This window comes from Bubalus bubalis, chromosome 17 (genome assembly GCF_019923935.1).
Source record: "Bubalus bubalis isolate 160015118507 breed Murrah chromosome 17, NDDB_SH_1, whole genome shotgun sequence".
NCBI classification, from domain to species: domain Eukaryota; kingdom Metazoa; phylum Chordata; class Mammalia; order Artiodactyla; family Bovidae; genus Bubalus; species Bubalus bubalis.
The window spans coordinates 66400168-66408592 of NC_059173.1; the positions used below are offsets into that span (position 1 = coordinate 66400168).

At 40.1% G+C, this 8425-nt stretch overlaps 1 pseudogene; it reads left to right on the forward strand.

The window, feature by feature from the left end:
* The first annotated feature begins 2033 nt into the window (after positions 1-2033).
* LOC112579849 lies at positions 2034-2831 on the forward strand (annotated as a pseudogene).
* Positions 2832-8425: the final 5594 nt, after the last annotated feature.

Consider the following 8425-nt stretch of genomic DNA (forward strand, 5'->3'; position numbering starts at 1 on the left):
TGGACCTCCAAGTTGTTATTCACCCTTTTGGTTGTTCTAAAACCAGGGGTTGGCAAACTTGTTCATAACGGTTCAGATAGTAAGTGTTTCCAGCTTCGAGGGCCCACACCATGGTCTCTGTTGCATACTCCCTCCCTCCCTCACTCCCTTCCTCTCCAGGCACATTTTATAAGAGGGCCTTTAGTTGATGAAAGGAGCTCTGGGAATCGTTGAGTCTCTATCAGTTCATCTACAGATTGTAATAGGTAGAACAACAGAAATTCAGATCTCCAGATCAGCAGGCGATGTAAAACTGGGATGCAGAACAAATGACCAGTGACAAGGAAAATGAATTTAAGAGAATTCAAATTTGAATCATTTGGGCCAGAATCTTAATTTGGACCCTTGCTCTGGGCCCCTTTTAATTTGAAGGATATTAAGTACTAGCTTCAGAATCCCTCTAGTCATTGCTTTCAACATTTAAAATCAAAACAGAATTAATGTATTATTTAAAAAATAGGTTCATTTGAATATTAACCAGCCATAAAAAATAAGATGTTGCCATTTGCAGCAACATGGATGGACTTGGAGGGCACTATAAATAAATCAGAGAGAGAAAGACAAATACTGTATGATATCATTTATATGTGGTATCTAGAAAATACAACAACCTAATGAATAGGAGAAAAAAGAAGCAGGCTCAGATATAGAGAACAAACTAGTGGTTACCACTGTAGGGATAGGGCAGTGGGGAGTACAAACCAGTGGGTGTAAGATAGGCTCAAGGATGCATTATACAACCTGGGGAAGAGACTCAATATTTTGTAATAACTGTAAATGGAAAATAACCTTTAAAATTGCATAAATTAAAAAAAATGAAAAGTAGGTTCAATTAAATGGCACAAAAGCCAAAAGGTACAAAATGGTATACAGTGAAAATTAAGTCACCTGCTCACTCTTTTTAAAAAAAAATTTTTGCCACTTTATTTTTTTAATTGAAGGATATTTGCTTTACAAAATGCTGTGGTTTTCTGTCATACATCAACAATAATCAGCCATGTCCCCTCCCTCCTGAAACTCCCCTTCCATCTCCCTTCCCGTCCCACCCTTCTAGATTATCACAGGGACCCTGGTTGAGTTCCCTGAGTCATACAGTAAACTGGCTATCTATTTTACATATGGTACTATAAATTTCCTCGTTACACACTTCATACATCTTACCCTCTCCCTCCTCCCCTTCCCCCGTGTCCATAGGCCTGTTCTCCATGTCTGTTTCTCCACTGCTGCCCTGAGGATAAATTCATCAGTACCATCTTTCTAATTCCATATATATGTGTCAGTATATGATATTTATATTTCTCTTTCTGACTTACTTCACTCTTTATAATAGGCTCTATGTTCGTCTACCTCATGAGAACTGACTCAAATGCACTCCTTTTTATGGCTAAGTAGTATTCCATTGTTGGAGAAGGCAATGGCACCCCACTCCAGTACTCTTGCCTGGAAAATCCCATGCACGGAGGAGCCTGGTGGGCTGCAGTCCATGGGGTCGCTAAGAGTCGGACACGACTGAGTGACTTCACTTTCACTTTTCACTTTCATGCATTGGAGAAGGAAATGGCAACCCACTCCAGTGTTCTTGCCTGGAGAATCTCAGGGATGGGGAGCCTAGTGGGCTGCCGTCTATGGGGTCGCACAGAGTCAGACACGACTGAAGTGACTCAGCAGCAGCAGCAGCAGTATTCCATGGTATATATGCACCACAGCCTCTTTATCCCTTTATCTGTTGATGGACATCTAGGTTGCTTCCATGTTCTAGCTATTGTAAACAGTGCTGCAAGGAACAATGGGATACATATTTTCCCAAAAAAACTCTATTTCAGTTTTGGTTTCCTCAGGGTATATGCCTAGTAGTGGGATTACTGGGTCATATGGTGATTTTATTCCTAGTTTTTAAAAGAATCTGGCATGCCATGGGGGATGGAGTTGGGGAGGACTCCCACACCCCAGCCTCCCTGACTTCTCCACATCGGTCTGGTCCCACCATGTAGAGGATGGAGGTGGTCAGTGGTCCTGCAGCTCTGGAAACCAGCGAGATCTGGGCTCTAAAGCAGTGTCTGCTGCTCCGCAACAACAGCTGGGAACAACATGGCATGGTGGCCTCTTGCCTCAAGGAGCTGAGGATCAAGGCTTGTGACATTCTGGCCGTTGATAAGTCCCTGGCACCTGTCACTCTGGTCCTGGCAAAGGATGGTACCATAATGGATGATGAGGATTACTTCCTGTGTCTTCCTGCCAATACTAAGTTTGTGGCATTGGCTGGGAATGAGAAGTGGACACACAATTCAGATGGAGGTACAGCTTGGATCACCCAACAGTTCTTCGACAGAGATGAAATGGATAGGGGCAGGGTTGAAGTGGAAGAACGTGGCCAGACAGCTGAAGGAAGACCTATCCAGCATCATCCTGCTGTCCAAGGAGGAGCTCCAGGTGCTCACTGATGTCCTGTGTTTGGAGCTGGCTCAGAAACTCGGCCAAAGTCATGAGGCAGTCCAGGGGCTCCAGAACACCCTCCAGTAGGTGCTTGACCAGAGAGAAGAAGCCTATCAGTCCAGGAAGCTCCTGGAACTTTACCTCCAGGCTTTGAAGAAGGAAGGCAGCATCTTGTCGAAGCAGCAAGAATCCAGAGCTGACCTCGGGGACAAGAGGGACACTGTTGACACCAGCGTTAGAGAGAGCTCCTCCAAAGTTACACCTGTGAGCCAGATCCTCTTGGTGCTGAAGGAGAAATCTGCCCCAGAGTGAGTTTGTCTAGTCAGGATCTGGAGGCGGGAGAGCACCAGGGACCCTGACCTTTGCAGGGAGACACTTGTATCAGGGCTTTTCACCTCTGCAGACCCTGAATCATAGCTGCCAATTTGCCTATTATTACATGCAAAGTTTCCCTTGTAGCTCAGTTGGTAAAGAATCTACCTACAATGCAGGAGACCTGGGTTCGATTCCTGGGTTGGAAAGATCCACTGGAGAAGGAAATGGCAACCCACTCCAGTATTCTTGCCTGGAGAGTCCCATGGACTGTAGCCTATCAGGCTCCTCTGTCCACGGGGGTCACAAGAGTTGGACATGACTTACCAACTAAACCACCACCATACAGTCTTCCATAGTGGCTGCATCAATTTACATTCCCACCAGAAATGCAAGAGGGTTCCCTTTTCTCCACACCGTCTCCGGCATTTATTGCTTGTAGACTTTTTGTTGATGGCCATTCTGACTGGTGTAAGGTGGTATCTCATTGTAGTTTTGATTTGCATTTCTCTAATAATGAGTGATGTTGAGCATCTTTTCATGTCTTTGTTAGCCATCTGTATGCCTTCTTTGGAGAAATGTCTGTTTAGGTTTGATTCCTACTTTTTGATTGGGTTGTGTGTTTTTCTGATGTTGAGTTGTATGAGCTGCTTGTATATTTTGGAAATTGATTATTTGTCAGTTGCTTCCTTTGTTATTATTATCTCCCATTCTGAGAGTTGTCTTTTCACCTTGTTTGTAGTTTCCTTTGCTGTGCAAAAGCTTTTAAGTTTAATTAGGTCACACTTACTTATTTTTGCTTTTATTTCTGTTACTCTAGGATGTGGGTCACAGAAGATCTTGCTTTGATTTATGTCATTGAGTGTTCTGCCTATGTTTTCCTCTAAGAGTTTTATAATTTCTGGTCTTACATTTAGGTCTTTAATTCGCTTTGGATTTATTTTTGTGTATGGCATTAGAAAGTGTTCTAATTTCATTCTTTTGCATGTAGCTATCGGAGAATGGGACGACAGAGGATGAGATGGCTGGATGGCATCACTGACTTGATGGACGTGAGTCTCAGTGAACTCCGGGAGTTGGTGATGGACAGGGAGGCCTGGCGTGCTGCGATTCATGGGGTCACAAAGAGTCGGACACGACTGAGCGACTGATCTGATCTGATCTGATCTGATCTAGTTTTTCCAGCACCACTTATTGAAGAAGCTATCTTTGCCTCATTGTACATTTTTTCCTCCTTTGTCAAAAAATAAGGTACCCATAGGTACATAGGTTTATCTCTGGGCTTTCTTGTTCCATTGGTTGATATTTCTGTTTTTGTGCCAGTACCATACTGTCTTGATGACTGTAGCTTTGTAGTATAGTCTGAAGTCAGGAAGGTTGATTCCTCTAGCTCCATTCTTCTTTCTCAAGACTGCTTTGGCTATTGAGGGTCTCTTGTGTTTCCATATTAATTGTGAATTTTTTTGTTCTGGTTCTGTGAAAAATGCCATTGGTAATTTGATAGGGATCACATTGTATCCATAGGTTGTATTTGGTAGTATAGTCATTTTTATAATATTGATTCTTCCTATCCAGGAGCATGGAATGTCTCTCCATCTGTTTACGTCATCTTTGATTTCTTGTAATTTTCTGTATACAGTTCTTTTGTCTCCTCAGGTAGATTTATTCCTAGATATTTTATTCTTTTTGTTACACTGGTGAATGGGATTGATTTCTTAATTTCTTTTTCTGATTTAAGTGATTTCTATATATTGACCTTGTATCCCACTACTTTGCTGAATTCACTGATTATCTCTAGTAATTTTCTGATAGTTTCCTTTGGGTTTTCTATGTATAGTATCAAGTCATCTGCTAACAGTGAGAGTTTTACTTCTTTTCTGATCTGGATTCCTTTTATCTCTTTTTCTTCTCTAATTGCCATAGCTAGGACTTCCAAAACTATTTTGAATAGTAATGGTGGGAGTGTACACCCTTGTCTTGTTCCTGATCTTAGAGGGAATGCTTTTAGTTTTTCACCATTGAGAATAATGTTTGCTGTGGGCTTATCGTATATAGCCTTTACTGTGTTGAGACAGGTTTCTTCTATGCCCATTTTTTGAAGCATTTTTATCATAAATGGATGCTGAATTTTGTCAAAGGCTTTTTCTGCATCTATTAAGATGATCATATGGTTATCTTTGTTAATATGGTATATCACATGTTACACTGTATTAATTTGCTAGTATGGTGTATCACATTGATTGATTTGTGTATATTGAAGAATCCTTGCATCCCTGGAATAAACCTGACTTGATCATGGTGTGTGAGCTTTATACTGTGTTTTTGAATTCTGTTTGCTAGAATTTTGTTGAGGATTTTTGCATCTATGTTATCAGTGATAATCATCACCTGTAATTTTCTTTTTTTGTATTGTCTTTGTTTGGTTTTGGTATCAGGGCGATTGTGGCCTTGTAGAACAAGTTTGGAAGTACTTCTTCCTCTGCAATTTTTTGAAAGAGTTTCAGAAAAATAGGCATTCAGTTCAGTTCAGTCACTCAGTCGTGTCCAACTCTTTGTGACCCCATGAATCGCAGCACGCCAGGCCTCCCTGTCCATCACCAATTCTCGGAGTTCACTCAAACTCATGTCCATCTAGTCGGTGAAGCCATCCAGCCATCTCATCCTCTGTCATCCCCTTCTCCTCCTGCCCCCAATCCCTTCCAGCATCAAGATCTTTTCCAATGAGTCAACTCCTTGCATGAAGTGGCCAGAGTATTGGAGTTTCAGCCTCAGCATCAGTCCTTCTTCTCTAAATGTTTGATAGAATTCCCCTGTGAAACCATCTGGCCCTGGGCTTTTGTTTTTTGGGTGAGTTTTGATCACAGTTTCAATTTCAATGTTTGTAATTGCCTTGTTCATAATTTCTATTTCTTCGTGGTTTAGTCTCGGGAGGTCGAGCTTTCCTAAGAATCTGTCCATTTCCTCTAGGTTATCCATTTTATTAGCATATAGTTGCTCATATTATTCTCTTATGATCCTTTGTATTTCTGTGTTGTCTGTTGTAATCTCTCCTTTTTCATTTCTAATTTTGTTGATTTGATTTTCTCCCTTTTTTTCTTGATGACATTGGCTAGTGGTTTGTCAATTTTGTTTATCTTGTCAAAGAACCATCTTTTAGTTTTATTAACCTTTGTTATTATTTCCTTCATTTCTTTCTGCTCTGATCTTTATGATTTGACTTTGGGTTTTTGTTGTTGTTGTTGTTCTTTTTTTCCCCAGCTGCTTCAGATGTAGAGTTAGGTTGTCTATTTGATGCTTCTGTTATTTCTTGAGGTAGGATTGTATAGCTACACTTCTCTCTTAGAACTGCTTTTGCAGAATCCCATAGGTTTTGGGTCATTGTATTTTCATTGTCCTTTGTTTCTAGGAATCTTTTGATTTCTGTTCTTATTTCTTCAGTAATGTCTCATTATTTAGCAATGTATTGTTTGATTTCCATGAGTATGTGTTTTTTACCCTGTAGTTGATATCTAGTCTCATAGTGTTGTGGTCAGAGAAGATACTTGATATGACCCCAATTTTCTTAAATTTACTGAGGCTTGATTTGTGGCCCAGGATGTGGTCTATCTGGGAGAATGTTCCATGTGCACTCAAGAAGGTGTATTCTTCTGCATTTGGATGAAAAGTCCTGAAGATATCAATTAGGTCCATTTGGCCTAATGTTTCATTTAATGTTTGTGTTTCCTTATTGAGTCTCAGTTTTGATGATCTGTCCATTGGGGTTAGTGGGGGGTTAAAGTCACCTACTATTATTGTGATGCTGTCAATTTCCCTTCTTATGCCTGTTAACGTTTACCTTATGTGTTGAGGTGCTCCTGTGCTGGGTGCATAAATATTTACAATTGTTATGTCTTCCTGGCTTGAGCCCTTGATCGATCATTATGTATTGTCCTTCTTTGTCTCATAATATTCTTTATTTTAAGGTCTATTTTGTCTGAAATAAGGATTGCCACTTGGCTTTCTTTTGGTTTCCATTTGCATGGACTATCTTTTCCATTCTTTTATTTTCAGTCTGTATGTGTCTCTAGGTCTGAAGTACGTGTCTTGTAAGCAGCATATATATGGGTCTTGTTTTTGTATCCATTCAGTCAGTCTGTATCTTTTGGTTGGTGTATTTAGTTTGCTTATATTTAAGGTAATTATTGATATTTTCCTATTGGCATTTTCTTGATTGTTTTGGGTTTGTTTTTGTAGGTCTTTCCTTTCTCTTATATTTACTGGCTATGAGAGTCCCTTTAGTATTTGTTGTAAGGCTGGTTTGGTGATGCTAAATTCTTTGAACTTTTGCTTGCCTGTAAAGCTTTTGATTTCTCCATCAATTTTGAATGTGATATTTGCTGAGTATAGTAATCTTGGTTGTAGATTTTTATCTTTCAGTACTTTAAATATATTCTGCCGTTCCCTTCTGGCCTGCAGAGTTTCTGCTGAAAGTTTCGCTCTTAATTGTATGATTTTTTCCCTTGTATGTGACATGTTGCTTTTCCCTAGATACTTTTAATATTCTTTCTTTGTGCTTAATCTCTGTTAGCTTGATTAATGTGTGTCTTAATGTGTTTCTCCTTGGGTTTATTCTGTAAGGGATTCTCTGCACTTCTTGGACTTGATTGACTGTTTCCTTTCCCACGTTGGGGAAGTTTTCAACTATAATTCCTTCAAAAATTTTCTCAGTGCCTTTCTTTTTTCTTCTTCCTCTGGGACCCCCATAACTCAAATGTTGGTGAGTTTAATATGGTCCCAATAGTCTCTGAGGCTATCCTCAATTCTTTTCATTCTTTTCCCTTTATTCTTCTCTTTAGCAGTCATTTCCCCCATTCTATCTTCCAGTTCACATATCTGCTCCTCTACCTCAGTTATTCTGCTATTGGTTCCTTCTAGAGTATTTTTAATTTCAGTAATTGTGTTTTTCATATCTGCTTACTCTTTGTTTCTCCTATGTCCTTGGTGATTGTACTAACTGTGTTAAACGTCTCTTGTATTTTCTCCATTCTATTTTCAAGTTTTTGGAGCAACTTTACTACCACTATTCTGAATTCTCTTTCAGATAGATTGCTTATTTCCTCTTCATTTGTTTGGTTTTGTGATTTTCCACCTTGTTCTTTTATTTGTGCTGTATTTCTCTGTCTTTTCATTTTTTTTTTAAACTTGCTCCCCTTGAGATCTCCTTTTTGCAGGCTTTAGGGTTGTATTCCTTCTTCCTTTTGGTTTGAGTGGTCTGTGTTGAGTTCTTGTTAGGGGTGACTTGTGCCTGTGTTCTAGTGGGAGGAGATCAAGCAGACCAAGCAGGTAATTACAGAAATAATGGGACATATACACACACTTCCACACACACAGTTATAACCAAAGTATTCTAAAGAAAAGAGTACAGGAGATTGACTTGGTGAACAAGGGAAACCAAAATTCAGTTCAGTTCAGTCACTCAGTCATGTCCGACTCTTTGCAACCCCATGGACTGCAGCACACCAGGCTTCCCTGTCCATCACCAACTCCTGGAGTCCACCCAAACCCATGTCCATCGAGTCAGTGATGCCATCCAACCATCTCATCCTCTGTCATCCCCTTCTCATCCTGCCTTCAAGCTTTCCCAGCATCAGGGTCTTTTCAA